The 21,722-nt window shown below is 37.7% G+C and overlaps 1 pseudogene; it reads left to right on the plus strand.

Annotated features, from left to right (window-relative positions):
- The first annotated feature begins 2,932 nt into the window (after window positions 1-2,932).
- LOC140507938 (protein mono-ADP-ribosyltransferase PARP14-like) lies at window positions 2,933-21,456 on the plus strand (annotated as a pseudogene).
- Window positions 21,457-21,722: the final 266 nt, after the last annotated feature.

Below are 21,722 nucleotides of genomic sequence, written 5' to 3' on the forward strand. Positions count from 1 at the left end.
TGTTTTCCATGATTATGGAAGAGAAGACAATAAGATTAAGGAATAACCTTGAGGATAAATATTAGGAAGATTCTTACAAGACTTTAATCATCATCTGGAACTGGTTTAAATTATTTGAGACTAAGTTAATTACTAGTGAAGAGAAGTCAACTACTGATATAGAGAGGTTGTGAGGTGACTAAGGAATATATGTTACCTTTGTCATATATATTTTTTTAGCTTTATAATCAATTCAATTTGTTAATAAATTATATATGCAAAAACTTTTATGTTCATTTATTATAAGTAAATTACTATTGGGAAAGGAGGTTTCTATAGTTCAGTAAATAATTAACATATAATAAATTGAGGTTGAAGATCAAGATAATTAGTGAGAAAGATTAAGAGTTTCTTATTGAAGTTATCCAATGTGCTAGATCACTATGGTTCTCAAAAAGATAGAAATGAGGACTGGACTTGTGATTTATCAGTGTAGGCAACTCCCAAAAGAGCAAATACATCCTTCCTATGCAGATCTGCACCTTCTCATCTTAGAGAAATCCTCGGAGCACCAAGAGATTAAGTAACTTATGTCAGAGTCACATAGTATGTATCAGAGGTGGAACTGCAACCCAGATCAGTAGCCAGATTTCTTTCTACTATGCTATGATATCTCTCAGGAGAATAAAAATAAAACATATAGCAATCTGAGGCTGGGATACTTACAAGTGATTGTTATCAGGCCCCATATTCCTTTTAACCTTTTTATTTATACCTGTTAACTCATGATAGCAGAGTTATAACCAAGATCTCTAGGGTGCTCACTTGGAATCTGAGAAATGGGAATCCTCTTTACAGCATTCTAGCAAGTGGTCATGGAATCTGTTCTTTTTTAAATTTATTTTATTTTAAATTTGTGGAATAAATTAAAAATATTCCTTTGAAATATACAACAAAATTAATATGTAAATTTCTTTTTCCCCTTTTTCTCCCCTGAGATGGCTACAATTAGACACAAATGTGTGTGTGTGTGTGTGTGTGTGTGTAAAATTATTCTACACATACTTCTATTTATCAGTTTTTTCTCTGGATGCTGATAGCATCTTTCTTCATATGTTCTTTATAGTTAGTTTGGGTATTTATAATGGACAAAATAACTTATGCACTCAAAGTTGTTAAAACAATCTTACTGTTACTGTGTACAGTGTTCTCTTGGTTCTCCTTATTTTGCCCTTCATTATTTTGTGGGTCTCCATTTTTTTCTGTTCTTGAAGACTCTGCATTACAAAGAATTCTGAATTTGAAATCCCTGAATCTCTGTTCTAATTCTCACTCTTCTGTTTGACATTGGGCAAGTCATAGCCCTCTAGACTTTGATATCCCCACCACTGAAATGACGATGTTGGACTAGGTGATCTCTAAGGTCTCTTCTCACTCTAGAACCGATTTTATGAGTCTAATAAATTCAGTTCATGACTTCTGAGGCAGTTCCTTCCATTTTTAGATAACTAATAGTCAAGGAGTGTTCTGTACCTTAAGTAAAAAGTTCCTTCCCTATACCTTTTACCCATGGTTCTCATTATGTTTCTAAGGTAAACCTTCCATATGACAGCTCTTCAAATATACTTGAAAGGTAACAGTTGCATCTCATATAAGTTTTTTTTTCTTTTCCAGGCTGTATATCAACCTTTTGTTCAACTAGTCTTTGTATGGCATGTCTTTAAGTGTCCTTCTTTTATTTAACCTTTTACTTGATGTAGTCCAGTTGATTTATGTTTTTCCTAAAATGTAGCCAGTCAGTCAACATACAAGCATCTATTATGTTCCAGACACTGTGACAAGTGCTGGGGATTCAAAAAGAGGCAAAAGATAGTCCTTATTTTCAAGGAGCTTAGAGTCTAATGGGAGAGGCCACAAGAAAATAAATATGTAGAAATATTCTATGTACAAGATAAGCAGGAAATAATTGAGAGGGAAGACACTAGAAGTAAGATTGGTTAGCCTTCAGAAATGAATGTAATATTTCAAGTGTGATCTGATAAAGGCATAATACAATGAATATATTGCTTCCCTGATTGTAGACAGTGTACTTCTTTATATTGCCCAAGTCTGTATTTACTTTTTTAGTTGTCGTGATATCTCTGACTCATATTGAGCTTGTCATACATTAAAACCAATGAATCTTTTCCAAATATCTAGCTCCACCACCCTCGCATTACATTGCTGAAATTGGTTTTTTTGAATCTAAGTGTAAGACTTTACAATTCTTCCTGCAAAATTTCGCTGTTTTAAATTCAACCCATAAACCTTCCAAAAGTTTTAATTTTTTGTTACATTTTTCCTTTCCAACCACTAGGGGGAGTGTGAGCAAAATCAGGACTCTCCAGCTGCAGACAAGTTCAGTCCCTTATAGCATTATGATAATCTTACATGCATAGCTGAAGCTCACTCGCTAGATGGCATAGGAGAGAAATCCTTGGCCCTTAGGTCCTACACTTTTCTTTCAAGCTGCAAAGCCGAAACAGGCAAGGAGACTAAGATCTTACAAAACAACTGTCTTACCTTCTGGATAACTCTATCTCTAGGGGTAACCATTCTCTTAGAAGGCTCATGTGTACCTCTCATATGGGGAAAATATCAGCACTCTACTTTTTATGGCTTAACTGGTTTTGTCTCCTGCTTTGCTGAGAAAAATAAATCTTCCAACTTTGAAATGGAACTTCCCCATCCATTAGTTGCAATTTGAGTGTGCCCAGTAACTACAGTAGACAACTCAAGGTTTGTTGTATAGCCCACAAGCAATTAAAAAAATAACAAGTCTAAATAACATGAATACAAGATTATACAGGTACATCAAAAGTCCAAGTTGTCAAGGTCGTGCATATCTGAAAAGCTACCAAGTATACAAAAGATGTCACACTGAAGAAGCAATGTGTTCTGGTTCACCGATATAATGGTAGAGTTGGCAGGTGTGCCCAGGCTAAGCAATGGGGTTGGACACAGGGTCATTGGTCCAAAATGAGTGCAGGATTCTTCTCTGTATATGCTTAAAAATGCAAAGAGTAATGCAGAACTGAAGGGGGTGGATGTGGATTCTCTTATCATTGAGCATATCTAAGTTAACAAGGCTCCCAAAATGCGATGGCCAACTTACAGGGCTCATGGTGGAATCAACCCATTCATGAGTTCTCCTTGACATATTGAGATGATACTTACTGAAAAGGAATAAATTGTTCCTAAACCAGAAGAGGAGATTGTTCAAAAGAAAAAGACATCCCAGAAGAAAATGAAGAAACAAAAGCTTATGGCATGGAAGTAAATATGACATTATAGCATAGATAAAAGTGAAATGAAAACATTTGTTACAATAGAAAAAAAAAAGATGGGTTCATTTTGATACAATGAACACTTCTCAACAAACATTCCAATAACACCCTCCCCTCCTCCAAAGTATGCTTAGGTCTTTTGTAGAATTTTGATGATATGTTTGGTATGTTATGTTTTCATATTAGCCATTTCAGGATAGATGATGCCTACCCCTGGAATCTACACATTCTTTTAAAAGGGTCATCTAGGTGGCACAGTGGATAGAGCACTAGCCCTGGAGTCAGAAGGATCTGAGTTCAAATCTGGCTTCAGACACTTATTAACTGTGTGACTGCGGGCAAGTTAGTTAACTCCAATCACCTAATAAAAAAAATGAATTAAAAAAATGGAAAACAAGCAAAAAAAAAAACCAAAATCAATCAGCATGATTTATGTAAGTAAAGAAGGAGGAAATGAAGATATGACTTTTTTCTTCTTACAAGGGTGAGTATCCAAATGTGTTCCAAATTATAGGACAGCAAAAAATTATGCAATTCTCTTTAATTAGGTTCTTTATAATATGGTTAGACTTGAAATAATTGTTTTGAACAAGAGGATTTTTTTAAAACCTTTTATTGCTTAGTACTATTAGCACTAAACATTTAAAATCATTTAAAAGTTCATAAGCTAATGGAGCAAGAACTAAAAGGATAATCTAGTCCATCTCTCAGTTTGCTAACAAGGAAACTAATATCCAGAGATGTTCATTAGCTTGCCCAAGATGACGCAGGCAGGAACCACAAAGTTGACTGCCAAATGTGGCACCCTTTGTATTCAAGGTCCACTTCATCTACTTGACATACTAATATCTTTAACACTTTCTTATATATTCTCCATTACCCATGATTCTGAAATCGAATTCTGAATGGGGATAACCAGCAGTTATCAAAATAAATCCTAGTTTATTCATCATATATATTTCTTTCATGAATTTGATTCATGTTTCTGCCAAAATTACACTCCGTAGATGTGTTTCCATTTCTAGATATTTTAGAACAATTCACCAGATGGCCTACTACAGTTGCTGTAACTGATGATACTCAAGATTCAGTAAAGTTATTTACTAACTACTTAGCAGCAGTTGAAGTCCAGAAGAGGAACAATCATGATTTGTTTGCAGAATAAATCAGTAAGAGAAAAGATCTTAAAGCACTATGATACTATGAACCATTATAGAAAGCTAACTGTTTTTATGTAACATCTATCATATTAGATATGATCTAATATCTAGATCATATTAGATCAATATGACTTATCAACTGACTTATCCACTTCTGCCTAATGCTTTTTTATTGACCCATGAGAGTTGAAACCATCTTTCATGTGACTTCTACATCAACTTAGACATGACCAATCAAATGCTTCCATCTTAACAAATTTGGTTATGTTAGTAGTCTCTAACTCTTTTTCACCCAAAGGATCACCTCTTGAACCTGACGGAAAAGTAATCCAAGAGATTACCTAACCAAACAAGTAAGAAACAGAGCAAAGCCTAATTATAATAGACCCAGTATCTGGCTTGCTCTGTCCTTTCATTTTTTGTCTCCTTAGGTCTCCTTGGGACTATTTCTATCCCTGATTTGGGAGAAATGAAGATTGGTTCCATTACTTTGCAGGTTGCCTCTGGAGATATCACCAAGGATAATTCAGAAGTGATTATAAACTCAACAATTTCCATATTTGTCTTCAAAACAGGTATTTTGCTTGAAGAATTTTAATTAATACAATGATTAATGAGGCAATAACAAAGGAAGGTATCATGAATCTATCTGTCACAATTATACATACTCCATTCCTTAGAGCATTCTATGCCCTGTGGAGCCTCTCTTTCCAGACTGTGTAAGAAGAATTCAGAATGAGTGATTCAGATAATTGTTAGGAAACAAATCTGATCAACTCATCACCAGCATATTTTATAATATATACCTGATATTTATCAATAAGCACTAACTTCTAGATTTCTCCAATCCACCTATCTTTCCCCAGCCTCTCTGCTGACCTCCAGTCTTACATTTCCCACTGCCTTTCAGACACCTCACACTGGAAATCCAGTAGACATCTTAAACTCAACATGTCCAAAATGGAGCTCATTATCTTTCCTCCTATACCCATCCCTTCTTGCTACATTCCCTATTAATCTTAAGGGCACCACCATCCTCCTACTCTCTAGTGTCACCCTTGACTCCTCCTTCTCTCTCTCTCTTATTCCCACTCCTATAGCTAATCTGTTGCCAAAAGTCCATTCCTCAAATACACCCCTTCTCCCCTCTGACATTGCTACCACTCTAGTGCAGGCCCTTATCACCTCACACCTGGACTATTATAATAGCCTGCTGGTGGGTCTGGCTGCTTCAAGTCTCTCTTTACTTCAATCCTTCTGCATTCAGCCACCAAAGTGATTTTCCTAAAGCACAGGTCTGACCATGTCACACATTCCCCTCCCCCATTAAACTCTAGTGGCTCCCCTTTACCTCTAGGATCAAATACAAAATAATCTGTTTGGCAATGAAAGCTCTCATAACCTAGCCCCCTCCTGCCTTTCCAGTCTTCTTGCACTTTACTCCCTAACTTCTAATAAAATGATTTGTTCTTTGAAGTTTGCATTCAGTCAAAGGGTCACACTTAAGGACCTAGAGGATCACATGTGGCCTTGAGACCACAGGTTCCCCTAACACATACTCTTCAGTCCAGTGACACTGGCCTCCTCTACATTCCTTGAACAAAACACATCAACTCTAGGCATTTTCTTTAGTTTTCTGTAGTTGTCCCTCCATCCTCCGCTCCAAGTACTGCCTGACCTCTTTTAAGTCCCAGCTAAAATCTTAACTCCTACAGAAAGCCTTCTTAATTTTAGTGTTTTGCCTCTGTTAATTATTTCCTATTTCTCCTGTACATGGCTTGTTTGTATATATTTACTTGCTTGTTGTCTTCCCCATTAGATTGTGAGCTGCTTGAGGGCAGGGAATCTTTTTCCTCTTATAGTATCCCTAGCACTTATCACAGTATCTTGCACAAAGTAGGTGCTTAATAAGCATGTGTTGACTGACTGACCCTCACCCCTCATTTACTTTCTCCAATCACCTGGTTGTAAAAGGGAACCTGTTATCTCCTGAAGCAGTCCATTCTCCTTTTGGATAGTTCTAATTGTTAGGAAGTTTTTTCCTTACATCAACCCTAAATCTACTTTCTCCACTTTGTATCCACTGTGCTTATTTCTAGTCTGTATAGCCAAGCAAACCTGAACTAATAGCTCTTCCACATGACAGTCTGTCTTTTAAAGGCATTAAGGTATATCCCACCTACTTAGGTCTCTTAGATACCTCTAATTCCTTCAAATGATCCCCAAATGGCATGATCATCTTGAGGCCCTTTGACATCCTAGTTATCCTTCTCTGGATGAATACAATGCCTTTATTACTGAAGTCTGAGATCACATTAGCTCTTTTGTCTGCTTTATCAAACTGTTGACATATGGATCTTGAAGTTCCATAAAACCACAAAATAATTTTAAGACAAACTAGACAACTTTCTCTCATCTTGTATTTGTGAGACTGACTTTTTAAATATTTTGAATTAGACAAATATTAGGAGATATAAACATTTCCATACACAAAGAAGAACAGAAACAGAAGATAGCACATTAAACAGATCTACATTAAGTTTGGACCTTTCCCTTTCCTTTCCTTTGAAAAGGAAATTGGAACAATACATTGGTTCCAAAGCTGTTCTGTTTGTATGTTTCTATGCTTCCCTCTGAACCTCGTGCCTTCTTCTATACTTTAAAAAACGTCATTCGTACCCTTATTCTTAGAACTACACCACCTCTGTTCTCCAAAATTTTCCCCCACCACCACCAAATTTTTTTTTAATGCTTTCAAGTAATTAATAGTCGTAGTCAGGCAAAATAAATCCATGCTTTTGCCTGATCTGAGAATTTATCTCCAGTTTATCTTCTCTCTGTCAAGAAGTAAGAAGCATATCTCATCATCTAACAACCAATGTTATGGTTGATTATTGCATTGATCAGTTAAACTTTTAAATTGTTGGGTTTGTGTTGTTTTATTTTGTTGGGTTTTTTTTTTACCAAGTTGTAGTTGTATTAGTTTTTCTGATGTTTCTCACTTGTGAAGCTGATTTTTCTAATTCAAAATTGAAGATTTCTTATTTATCCTTATTGGAGTTGGTTCAATATACGTGATAAACATGTCATCTATACTCTTGTCTAACTCTTGTTAAATAGCACAGGGTCCAATGTGGATCCCTGGATGACTCTATTAGAGACCTCCTATTAATGATATTAAATCATTATTTACTAGTCAGGGTTCAGCCATTCAATCAATTCCAAATTCATTTAACTCTGCTGTCTTCTAGCTCATACTTCTCCATACCACCCACAAGAATGCCAGCTTTGTCACTTACTAGCTACATGATTGGGGACAATTAACTTCCACTCTCTGGGCCTTGGTTTCTTCATATATAACATTAAGAGAAGGTGGGCATTGCAATTGATGATCTTTAAGGTCATTTCTCATGTCTAGCATTCTATGATTCTATGATCCATCCTCATTCCTATTATGACTTTTTTTTCACCTAGGAGTTTCCAAAACCATTTTAGAAGTTGCTGGATCACATGTGGAATTAGAATGGCATTACGTATGGTACTGATGCTTATTTTTCAGCCTTGATTCAGTGAGACTGAAGGTTCTGGGAGCGAGGAAGAAAAGATGTGGGAGAGGGTAGGAGCAAGGAAGAAGCACTTTAGGAGTCACTGTTAAGTAGGTGAGGGTTCCTGGAAGTTTTATTGTTGTAATAATTTTCCTTCAAAGTTAGAGCTTATCTTCTATGTGACTATAACAGGTAGCATCCACACCTGGTAAGATCTGAAGGACTCACAAGGTTCCTGCACCTCAAAATATCTCACTCACCAACTTTCTACAGTATAAATGGATGAATAAATGAATGAAAAGAATTTATCAAATGCTTACTACATGCCAGATACTGTGCTAAGGACTAGGGAATGTAGATATATGCAAGCAAGACAGTACCTATCTTCAAAGAATCTATATATTCTAATAGGGGAAGAAAACATATAAAGCTAGAAAGGTGGGATATGGAGGAATACTGCAGTGGTGACCTACTTTGAATATGATCAGGAAGGTTCTTGAAAGATAGGAGAAAGGATCACCTGTCAAAGTCCAAAGTAATTGAAAGTACTTCTTAGGGTTAAGATACTGTCCCTAGAATATTACCTAGGCTGATACTCAGGCATTACAATATATTCAGTGACGACCACAGTGTAAGTAAATTTAACATGGAAGTGCAGCATCTCTAGTTAAGATAGATTAAACAAATTAATTAATTAAAACAGTCTGTGTTAGTACCATAAGAGATAGCATGGTGCAGTGCAATGATGTTAGACTCAAATATAAACAGATCCCTGTGGACTGAATATTGACTTGGAAAACCACAAAGAAACATTATCTATATTGCATTATATTTTATTTATTTTGATAAACGTTTTCCAATTATATTTTTAGTCTGATTCAGGAAAAGAGTTTTGCCCCCACTTTGACACCCCTGGTGGAGTGGACATACAGCTAACCTTGAAGGCAGAAGACCTGTGTTAAAGGGCCAGCTCCCCTCGGTCAAATCTCTTAACCTCTCAGCACCTGAGGCAACTCTCTAAGAATGTAATTTGAAAAGAAGGCTACTGAATTGTGTTGGTAGAGGGAGTGATCCTCATCAAGGGTGGAAAATAGTCCTTTGCCCTCAAAGAGTCTACATGCTGCTTGGGGAGATACAGGTAGCAAAGTGGATAAAGTATAAAGTTGAAAATCAGTTATGTCCAACTCCCTATGATCCCATCTGGTGTTTTCTTAGCAAAGATAGTGCCCTGGTTTGCCATTTCCTTCTTCAGTTCATTTTACAAATGAGGGACTGAGGCAAATCAGGTTGAATGACTTGCCTAGGGTCACACAGCTAGTAAGTGTCTGAGATTGAATTGGAACTCAGGTCCTCCTGACTCCAGGGCCAGTGCTGCAGCCACTATGCCACCTTAACTGTCTGCTAGTAAGGAGTCAAGCAAACCACTCCAGTATCTTTGCCAAGAAAACACCAAATGGGGTCACCAAGAGTTAGACACAAATGAAATGATTGAAAAACAACAAGGAGAGATACAACAGGTGAATGAATAAAGGAATATATGATTATTTGAAGGAGATAATAACAATAACTGGGGATATTAAGAAAAGTTTTCTAGCTGAAGATAAGATTCTGAGGCAGAAATGAGAAAGGAGTACATTGTAGCTAATGAGGACAACCTGTGCAAAGAGTATGTGATATGTTGGAAAGAGCCTTGGCTTTGGTGTCAGAGGATATGAGTTCAAATTCAGTCTCAGCCTAAGAGGTACAGTGGATGGAGTACTGGGACCTGGGCTCAGGAAGAACTGAATTTTTATCAAGCTGCAGACATTTCCTAAATGTGTGACCTAGAGCTAGGCACTAACCTTTGTTTGCCTCAGTTTCCTTAGCTGTAAAATGAGGACAGCACCAACACCTACCCCATAAGGTTGTTGTGAAGTTCAAAAGAGAATATTTGAAAAGCTCTCAGCATTTAGCCTGATATGTGATACTCACGTAATAAATGTTTGTTTCCTTCCTTCCTCCATCATTTCTGTATGTGCCCTTGAGCAAATCATTTAATTTGTCTGTGTCTGTTTCCTCATCTATAAAATGAGGGAGTTGGATCAAATGTCTTCAGTTGCTTTCAATTTCTAAATCAGAGACCCATGATAGGAATTAAAATTACATCTATTATTTTCACTAACATTTAACTAAAACTTAGCATTTCTTTCAACTATGAGTTTTAAGAAAAGAATTCTGAGGAGTCCAAAGGCTTCCCCAGACTGCCCAAAGGGTCAATACAAAAAAACAAGGGTAAGAACCCCTACTCTAAATCTTTGCTTCAATGTTAGAACCTCACTGTCAAAGTTAAAGGACAAAATACTCCTTTAAATCAAATATATATATATATATATATATATATATATATATACATATATGTGTGTGTGTGTGTGTGTGTGTGTGTGTGTGTGTGTATATATGTACACACATATGCATGGATGTATATGTGATAATATATAGAGGGGAGGAGCCAAGATGGCGGAGTAGAAAGATACACATATGCTAGCTCCAAACCCACAGCCCATAAAATACCTGTAAAGAAGAACTCCCAACAAATTCTGGAGCAGCAGAAGCCACAGAACAATGGAGTGGAGGAGATATCTGTTCCAGAGAGCCCTGAAAAACTGACACAAAAGGTTCGTCGCGCCCTGGACATGGAGCAGAGCCCAGCCCTGCCTTGACCATGCAGCACTGAGAGGAGCAGATCCGAGCAGGCTCCAGGGACAGAATCTCCAGCAGCCACGCAGGTCCCTCCACCCACAGGTGCTAAAGGTCAGTGAGAGAGTCTCTTTGGCTGGCCGAGGGGTGAGTGGGGTGTCCCCATAACTCAGGCCCCCTTGGGAGGCAGCAGTGGAGGAGGCAGCAGCAGACAAGGGCTCCCAAAGCAGGCAGGAGCCCAGAGCCATTGTTGAAAGTCTCCACACAAACCCCTCTAGGGAACTGAGCCTCGTGTGGTGGCCCTGCCCCTACCTGAGCACCTGAACTTAATCTCACACTGAATAGCAGCCCCACCCCCACCAAAAGCCCTGAGGCTGGGAAGCAGCATTTGAATCTCAGACCCCAAGTGCTAGCTAGGTGGATCTGGAGGCATGGTGGGTGTGGAAGGGAAACTCAGAAGTCAAGTTACTGGCGGGGAAAATGCCCAGAAAAGGGAAAAAAAATAAGACCATAGAAGGCAACTTTCTTGGTGAACAGGTGTCTCCTCCCATCCTTTCAGAGGAGAAAGAACAATGCTTACCATCAGGGAAAGATATAGAAATCAAGGCTTCTGTATCCCAAACATCCAAAATAAATATTCAATGGGCTCAGGCCATGGAAGAGCTCAAAAAGGATTTTGAAAATCAAGTTAGAGAAGTGGAGGAAAAACTGGAAAGAGAAATGAGAGAGATGAAAGAAAAGCATGAAAAGCAGGTCAACACCCAAAAAAATGCTGAAGAAAATAACACCTTGATAAATAGGCTAACTCAATTGGCAAAAGAGGTTCCAAAAGCCAATGAGGAAAAGAATGCTTTCAAAAGCAGAATTAGCCAAATGGAAAAGGAGATTCAAAAGCTCACTGAAGAAAACAGTTCTTTCAAAATTAGAATGGAACAGATGGAGGCTAATGACTTTATGGGAAACCAAGAAATCACAAAACAAAACCCAAAAGGATGAAAAAATGGAAGATAATGTGAAATATCTCATTGGAAAAACAACTGACCTGGAAAATAGATCCAGGAGAGACAATTTAAAAATTATGGGACTATCTGAAAGCCATGATCAAAAAAAAGAGCCTAGACATCATCTTTCATGAAATTATCAAGGAAAACTGCCCTGAGATTCTAGAACCAGAGGGCAAAATAAGTATTCAAGGAATCCACCGATCACTGCCTGAAAGAGATCCAAAAAGAGAAACTCCTAGGAACATTGTGGTCAAATTCCAGAGTTCCCTGGTCAAGGAGAAAATATTGCAAGCAGCTAGAAAGAAACAATTCAAGTATTGTGGAAATACAATCAGGATAACACAAGATCTAGCAGCTTCTACATTAAGGGATCGAAGGGCATGGAATAGGATATTCCAGAAGTCAAAGGAACTAGGACTAAAACCAAGAATCACCCACCCAGCAAAACTGAGTATAATACTTCAGGGGAAAAAATGATCTTTCAATAAAATTGAGGACTTTCAAACATTCTTGATGAAAAGACCAGAGCTGAAAAGAAAATTTGACTTTCAAACACAAGAATGAAGAGAAGCATGAAAAGGTAAACAGCAAAGAGAAGTCATAAGGGACTTTACTAAAGAAGAACTGTTTACATTCCTATATGGAAAGACAATATTTGTAACTCTTGAAACTATTCATTATCGGGGTAGCTGGTGGGATTACATACACACACACACACACACACACACAGAGCACAGAGTGAATGGAATAGGATGGGATCATATCTTTAAAAAATGAAATTAAGCAGTGAGAGAGAAATATATTGGGAGGAGAAAGGGAAAAATGGAATGGGGCAAATTATCTCTCATAAAAGAGGCAAGCAAAAGACTTTTTAGTGGAGAGAAAAAGAGGGGAGGTGAGAGAAAAACATGAAGTTTACTCTCATCACATTCCACTAAAGGAAGGAATAAAATGCACACTCATTTTGGTATGAAAACCTGTCTTACAATACAGGAAAGTGGGGGAGAAGGGGATAAGCAGTGTGGGGGGGATGATGGAAGGGAGGGCAAAAGGAGAGCAACACTCTTGGTGAAGGACAGGATCCAAGGAGAGAATAGAAGCAATGGGGGGCAGGATAGGGTGGAGGGAAATATAGTTAGTCTTATACAACACGACTATTATGGAAGTCATTTGCAAAACTACACAGATATGGCCTATATTGAATTGTTTGCCTTCCCAAAGGGAATGGGTGGGGAGGGAAAGATGAAGAGAAGTTGGAACTCAAAGCTTTAGGAACAACTGTCGAGTACTGTTCTTGCTACTAGGAAATAAGAAATACAGGTAATGGGGTATAGAAAGTTATCTGGCCCTTCAGGACAAAAGAGAAGATGGGGACAAGGGAATGGAGGGATGATAGAAGAGAGGGCAGATTGGTGATAGGGGCAATCAGAATGCTCGATGTTTAGGGTTGGGGGGAGGGGAAAAATGGGGAGAAAATTTGGAACCCAAAATTTTGTGAAAATGAATGTTAATAGTTAAATAAATAAATTTTTTTAAAAAAATTTTAAAAAAGATAATATATAGATAGATATAGATATATACATACATATGAACACACACATATATATTCTTTTTTTAGGAATGTACATTATAATGGGACTTGATTGGATCTTGAATATGAAATGTCTTGGGTTTTATTAAGCTACTAATAGAAATGAAAAGTATACTAGGATCTACATATAGCACCCAGGCTACATATGACTCTCCAACATCCTTCCCCAGGTAGCCTTCCTTGTACCAAAACTTCTCCCTTAAGTTTTTGGTTGAGGAAGGAAGGAAGTAAGAGGACGTGCTCAGTCTTCAAATGTTGAAGATTTATTATATGCAAGAGAGATTATTAGCCTCATTTGTTTTTCAACTTAATATTCAAAAGCACTTCCTATTACAAACTTTCAAAAATGGAATGGGCTACTTCGTGAGCTTCTTGTTACTCTAAGTGTTTGAGTAGGGGCAGGGTGACTATTTGTCAGTAAGGTTTAAGAGGCGTTCATAAGTGGGAGAGATCTGTACTAAGGAGACCTGAAAGATCCTATTCACCTTGGAGAATTTATAAAAAATTTGAGCAGAAAAAACAAAGACGTACAGTGTCCTTCATGACTCTCCTTTTCATGTACAGCTTTCCTTTGCCCAGATAGAATACTTTGTATTCTCAGAGATGCAAAAGCTTTAGTAACTCATGTCTCCTGTCGTTTTTTTTCCTTTTTCCATTCTCAAGCTAAACGACCTCACAATAATTTTACACAAAGTGGAAATCTGAAGTGCAAAAAAATAATTCATGTACTTGGGGCAAATGATGTAAATGTCTCCAAAGTTCTACAAGAGTATGAAGGGAGGAAATATGCGTCCATTTTCCTCCCAGCCACTGGAACAGATTTGTAAGCTGTCAGTAATTAGAATGAGCTCAGTGTCCCTTAGAATATATATATTCACTAGTAAGGATAAGAATAGTGAAACTGAATGAGGGTGATGAAACCTATATTAACCTAGGCTCAGGAAATCTTTTAAACCCTGAGCACAATAGTGCTTATGTATATTGTTGGATTTCATTGCCAAAACGAAGATATGGGAAAGCAAGAAAAAAATAAATATGAAAAAAATGGATAGATAAGGAATAAGGACACGAGTTGGGAGAGAAAAAAGAGGGAGAAGAAAGATAGGGGGGAAATGGAGAGAAGAAATCACTCCATTTAGCAATCATCAACAAATGCAAAAATTCCAATATGGAAAGAACAAAAAAGGGAATTGCATAGAAGACCAAGTTTCTCTTCTTTTTCTAGCTCTCCTCTAAGCATCATTTCTCAACTCCATACTCTTTTCCCTCTATATTTAACCCTTTGGGGAAATTCATTTATTTTCATAATTTCAGCAACCATCTCTAAGCAAATGATTCTCAGATCAATATCTCCAGCACTGATCTTAGCATTCTTCTTTCTTGTATCTAATAGGACAACTTCATTCAGATAACTCACTGTCATGTCAGAATTAGCACATCAATGACTGAATTTGTCATGAAATCATAGAATTTTTCAAATAGAAAAGTCTTTTAGTGTAATTCTAGAAACACTTTTTATTTTTTAGAAGAAAAAATGAAACCTGAGAGTTTAAGTGACTTCTCCAAAATTTGTAAAGTTAGTTTAGTGTCTAACCTCAATTGAAGCTTGGTTAGACCAATTATTTTTTTCATTATCTTTCCACTATCTTTCCCAACACAATAGGAAACATTTAACATTTCCCATTTCCCTTTTTACTGCCAATGGCATTTTTATCATTGTTTCCACCAAGGTTTCTTTCCCTTGATCCTAAACTCTAAAATTTGATATCCACTTTTTTCCACCTATCTTCCCTTTTCAGTCTTACTGCATTTTGCTAATTATTCCTCCACAGTGTTTCCTAAATTAAGGTATTTAGATTTTAGTTTAATATTTTTGTCTCATGGAGTCCTTGCTCTATGTGTGAACCATTCAAATTTTTAGGAGTTTACTTCTTGGCTAAGGTCTGCCATTTTGTGTTCTAAGCTATTGATTTACTTTTCCATTCTCAGTTTGAAATTTTGTACCTCTTTCTTCATTCCTTCTAGTTATCATTCTTTTCTCTGAGACTTTGTGTGTTATAGAGGTACTTTCTTTTTCTAGATTCATGTCTTGGGTTTCTCTAAATCCATAGCATTTCTTCATTGTTATGTTTTCTTCTGTTTCCTCATGTCTCTGCCCTTCATTTATAGATTAAGCCTTTATGTTTGTGTCAGACTCTTCTCCCTTTTGTTCCCTTGGATGAAGTGGTGAACTCCTCCTTGGTCCTGACTGTGGTAGCTAAAAACTTGGGCCTAGGTTTAAGCTTAATTTCCAGATAGTTTGATTTAAGTTTTGACCTTAGCCCTTCTGTTTCCTTCTCATTGCACAGTCCCAAATTCAGAGACGGCTCCATCCCTTGATGTTGATACACATCCATCACATGTTGTCAATTGTGCTAGTATCAAGCTTCCTGCAAGACCCCAGGTGCCACCCTTGTCTCTTGCTATGGCTCAAGTGTGCACTGCTTGGGCACTTGACTGACAGGTTACTGGTCTGTCCTCATCACCTTCTGGGGCTCAGGCATGGTATACCTGAGCCCTGAATTACCTGTATATTGGTTTGACCTTGTCTCTCACAACCTATGCCCTCTACCTACTCCAGTTTATTTCTGCTTAGAGTATCTGTAGGCTTCTGACAGTGCTAGTCTTAAGAAAGGTGTTTCTCTTTATCGTTGTTCCTTCTCATGCATTTTTACAGTTTTCATGGAGTGTTTGAGGATAATCTGGGCTCCTTTTGGTCCTATTGTCTCATCATCTTAGTTAGAAGTCTGACCCATAGGTTTCTTATTGGTGAGCCTTCACTAAACCTAGTCTCCTGAACACTACACCTGTACCATAATACTTCCTATTCTCTAGCCCCTTGCTTCCCCCTACAAACTTCCATCCTGGGACTCTGGATTCTGATTAGTGAGCACTCACTATGTCTCTCCTGCACTCACACCAATCATGCTATCTTCCTTAGTTATCTTCATACTGCACTGCTTTGCATGTACCCTTTATCATCACTCTCTTCCAACTCTGTCTCTGAAAATAGTAATTGAATCTCTACTACCAAAATTCCCCTCTTCTTTCACTGCTTCCTTACATGTGTTATCTTGCCCCTGTTAGAAGGTAAGTCCCTTGAGGGCAGGGTCTATCTTGCTTACTTGTATTTAATATTCCCTGTACTCCTATGTTTACCATAGTCAACACTAACATTCATTTATGGTTCCCTTTAACAATCTTGTGGTTTTGTTTCTCCAGATAAATTTTGTTTTAATTTTTCTTACTCCTCCAAAATAACCCTGTGGCAGCGTGCTATAGCATTGAAAATGTAAATTGATTTGGGCAATATTATCATTTTTATTTTACTAGTACAGTCCAAACATGAGCAATTATTATCTTTCCAATTATTTAGGTTTGTCTTTTTCTCTGTAAAGAGTGTTTTGACTGGGAATATGACTGCATGCTTATAATCCCTGCTACTGAAGGAGGCTGAGTCTGGTGGAGTTATTTAATTTGGGGGTTCTGAGATGTAGCACACCTAATGCCAATTTGATGTCCTTACTAAGACTAGAATTGCTATGTTGAACCCTAGGGAGGAGAGAGCCACCAGGCTGAAGGAGGACCAAACTGATCAGGGCAGAAAATGAAGCAAGTTAAAGCCTCTAGACCAACCAATAGGAAGATCAGGCCATGAGTGACTGCTGTACTTCTAATATTGGAGCAATAGATGAAAATAACTTTTTTAAAGCATGTTGTGGTTTTATTCGTATGATACCTGTTTGACTCAGATGTTGAATACCCAGATATTTTACACATTTTGTAGTTGTTTTGAAGGGCATTTTTTTATCTCTTCCTGCTGAGGTTTGTTGGTAATACAAAAAACTTGATGATTTTTGTTGGTTTATTTCACGCCCTGCTAAGACTTTTCCAGGTTTTTCTAAGTATACCATAATGTTATCTGCCAAAAAGCAATCACTTTGTTTACCTATGCATTTTCTTTCTATTTCTTTTTCTTTTCTTACTGCTAAAATAGCATTTCTAAAATCATATTTGCCTTGTGGTTCTAATAAGTTTCAGGAGATTTATGATTTTTCAAAACATGGTGACCAGGTTTTTGGTTTGGTTATGGTATTCATAATTCTTAAATTATGTCTTCTCAACCTGTTTTCCAGGTCAGTTGTTTTTGATAGTAGATATATGATATTCTCTTTTATTTTTCAGTCTTTTGGCTTTATTCTTAGATTTCTTGTCTCAGCCACTGAGTTCTGTTCCTAGAATTCTATTTTTCAGGGAATCTACTACTTGATTTTGCACTTTCAATTTTAAACTATTTATTCTTTCTTTAGTTTTTTTCTCTTCAGTGAATTCTTTCTTCATATTTTTAAAATTGGTCAGTTTTTCTTCTATTTCTCTAATTTAGTTTTTAAAATCCTTCTTGAGATCTTCCAAAATGCTTTTTGGCCTTGAGACCAGTTCATATTCCCTTGTGAAGTTTCAGATGGGAGTATGGTCTCAATGCTGCCCTCTTTGATATTTGTATTTTGATCCTTGTCCCCTTAGAAAGATTCTATGGTCTTTTCTTTTCTGATTTGCTTCTTGCTCATGATGATCACCCTTTTCCTGGCTTTTAAAGTGGATCTCTGTTTCTGGGACACGGGGAGCTCTGTCCCATAGTTCTTGTGTTTAGAACTTGAGGCTTTGTGTGTTGTAGCCTCTGGTTCTTTCAGGTAGAAACTAAAATGCTGCAGCTTACCTGGTACTGAACTGGCTGGTGTGCCAAAGCAGAGGCCAGGTGAAGTGTTTCTGGGTTTCCCCAGAGTTACCCTGGAGCTAGCTGCATTAAATGCGGGATGGGGTGGTCTGGCCACAGGAAGTCTCCTCTGCTGAGCTAAAGCATAGGCAAGCTCAGTGGTTGGTGAACCCCATCTGTGCTAGTGTCTTCATCATTCCCCTGGTGTGCTGAGGCATGCCTGGGGTCCTGGTGTTGGCAATTATGTGCTCCACTCCCATGGGGCTCAGGATCTCCTCTTAGATCACTGAGGTGGGGCTGCCTGGGACAGTCTTGGTCTTTACTGGTCCCTTTCAGCCACAGCAAGAAGGACCTTCCTTTATGATTTATCTAGCCTCTCAGGCCAAGAGACTGATTACTCCTTCAGCTGATCTCGCTATTCCAGGATTTTTGCTGGGGAAATATTCTCTGGGTTTTTCAAGGTCAACAAGGAGAAGGAGATAGCATTTACTGATCACTTTGCCATCTTGGCTCTCAGAAGTTCAAGTAGGTGAATTACAGACATTTAATCTGTGGACTGATAGTCTCAGGAGCAGCTGTTGCAGTCACCTGGGGTTGTGTCATTCTCTCTCACTCTCTTCCACTGGACTCCCATCCTGAGCTGATATATTTGAGAATCTGCACTGCTGCAGCTTCAGACCACCCAGGGCTTCCTGCTCAGCTTTGCTATGGTGCTGCCTGTGCATTGTGCACTCCTCCAGCTCCATGCAACAGATCCTTCCCATCAACCTTCCAGTCTGTCCTGGGTTGGAAATCTGCCACACTCTGTCTCCTATTATATTCTGCCACTCTGAAATTTGTTCAGATTATCTTCTTAGAGGTATCTGAAGGAGTTTGCTTTAGAACTTAGGTGAGTATGAGCTCTCACTCTGCCATCTTGGCTCCACCATCCCCCTTTAATTTTTTTCAAATGAAACCCTAACTTTATTTCTAATTTCATCTCTTTTCTCTTACTTAATTCTGTAGACACTCTTGTACCTCTTGTGATCAAGTCTTTTTTTTCCTCTGAAGCTCTTATTGTAGTTATTATGGTTTATTTTCTTCTTCTGGGTTTAACTCTCAGGCTTCTCTTAAGCCAGAGTATTTATTTTTAATGTTTGGTATTTTTATTTATTCAGTTCTTGTTTGGGGATTTTGTACTAAGAACTCTTGGATGGGTTGTGTAGGCCTTACTTATCCTATCTCCTCTGAGGTCTGGATGCTGTTACCACTGTCAGTCTACATAGGCTGGCTGTTATTGGGCCCTACCTGTTCCTAGATCCCTAAAATTGGTATCAGTCTCTTGATGGTGCACTGAAAATTCTGGTTTCAGCCAGATTCTGTCTTCTTCTTGAAGGTTTTTTACATTTCTCACATGAGTGCTTCTACCTTAGGTGATTTGGGTATGAATCTCATTACATTAGTAACTGATATCAATTAATCTATGTCACCCAAATAAAGGACGGCATTTGGTGTTGCAAAATTTCTAGAAAAAATCATGTCCTGATACAAAGTATAAGGAAGTTAATAGAAACTACAAACCCGACACTATGGAATGAATTGTGGTGGTTTGAGGAACTCTGTATGACCCTTCAAATAATTTGAAATATGTATCACCCATCTCCTCCTCTAGTTGTTCTCTTCTCCAGAATAAAAATTCCCATTTTCTTCCAATGATCTTCATGAGAAAACTGGAGACCATGTTAAACAAACCTGATTGTCCTCCTCTGCACCTGCTCTGGTTTATTCTTTCTAAAATGTGGAATCAAGAACAGAATATGGTACTCTAAATGTGATAGGACCAGGACATGTCACCAGTGGAACCATTGCTTGCCTCATTCTGAACACTATGATTGTATTAATGAATTCTAAGATGGCTATCTGTCTATCAATCTATCACTCTCTTGATTGATCTATCTTTATATATGTTGTGTTGATCCTACCTTAACAGCTTTCTTGCAATGTCCCCTTCTCTCTACTCACAAAGCCACCCCTAGATCAAGTTCTCATTACATTCCTCCTGGGCTATTAGATAGCATTCCCTACCTCCTGTCTCTCCCCTTTCCAATCTGTCCTCCATACAACTGTAAAACTATAAGTAGGCCCCTATTGTATCAATGTTAAAATACAAGTTCCTCTCTTTGGTGGTTATAACCTTTCGTAATCAGACTACTACCCACCTATCTTTGTAGAATAATTTAACATTATTCTCCCTCATGCATTTACATTCTAATCCAGTTGGTCAACTCACTTCTCTCCACATCCAACTTTCATCACTCATTTCTATGCCATTGCTTAGGTCCCTTGTGCCCAGACTGTTCTCCATATTACCTTTGCCTTTTAGAATCCCTGTTTCCCTTCAAGATTTAGGTCAAGTGGTAACTCCACAAAGTGATTATACAGAGAGGGGGTGGTGTGAGCAAGAGGAGAGGAGAGGAGAGGAGAGGAGAGGATATGGAAGGGAGAAAGAGAGAGAGAGAGCATTCCCAGTAGCACATAAAGCAGAAGGGAGCTTAGTCCATGGCCGTGGAAAGACTGATTGCAAAGTAATGGTAAAAATAAGATAGGAGGAAGGAGTATTTATCCATTAAGAATCAAAACCTAACAACTTTTAGTCATATTGTGCCTTGAAGGACTTTATTTTTTATTGCTTTGCCTTGTTATTTGTTTATTATTTTGTTCTTTCAGAAAATGCTGGACAAAACTCAGCTAAAGTTGTTAAAGACAATAATCAATGCTATTGAAGACTTTGTATGCAAAGGGTCTGCTCAATTCATGAAAAAAGTGAAAGTGGTTGTCTTTCTGTCACAGCTACTGGAAGTGTTTTATGACGGCATGAAAAAAGGGGAGGCTTTGTGCCACTGACTCCCACATTCTCTGAATTAAAACACAAGTGGTTTTTTTAGGACAAATGCATTTGCCTGTGATCAGTATTATTAGAAAGTGTTTATTCATAACTTTTCATAGTATTAAAATTTTTTAAACATTTTAAGTCTTAGAAGTAACCTTTCCAGGAAGCAAGATAATTTGGATTTGGAAAAGAAGAGTCAACCATTTTTCAGGTGTGTGGTGAAGAATATCAATATTAATTAATTAATAATTAATAAGGAGACTATTGAAAGCACTGTCTCTTGAATAAGAGATTTAATTTTAAAGGAACAAAACAGTTATGCCTTTTCAGATGAGTTCATCCTAAATTTTGATGAAAAAGAATACCTTTGTATTGGTATTGGTATTGGTATTGGAATTGGAACTGGTGTTGGTTCTTTGAACTGAATGGCCTGCGGAGAAATTTGAATCTCATCATGACTCTGGAACATGGATTCTCTTGTATCTAGGTTTTAGGGATTGCCAGAGATATATTAAAGGTTTCCCAGATGTTTGAGGACATGATCAAAAACTGAGGCGTCTAAGGCTGAACTGCTCTGTGGCATCACTGAATGTCAGCATAATGACTGTGGTATTTTCAAGCCTTGTGATAAAATAACTAATATGCATTTAGAGGATGCAAGAACAGGAAAGTAGCATTGATGTTAATATTAAGAATGAAAACTATGCATTAGACTTTCACAAGACTATTGCTCCTGGTGAAATGGAACAGAGTTTTCTGGTTAAGTTGTTCACTGAATCTGAAGGTTGGTTCACTTTTTTCTCTTCTTTCTTTCCTTTC

Source organism: Notamacropus eugenii, chromosome 5 (genome assembly GCF_028372415.1).
Source record: "Notamacropus eugenii isolate mMacEug1 chromosome 5, mMacEug1.pri_v2, whole genome shotgun sequence".
Lineage (NCBI taxonomy): Eukaryota > Metazoa > Chordata > Mammalia > Diprotodontia > Macropodidae > Notamacropus > Notamacropus eugenii.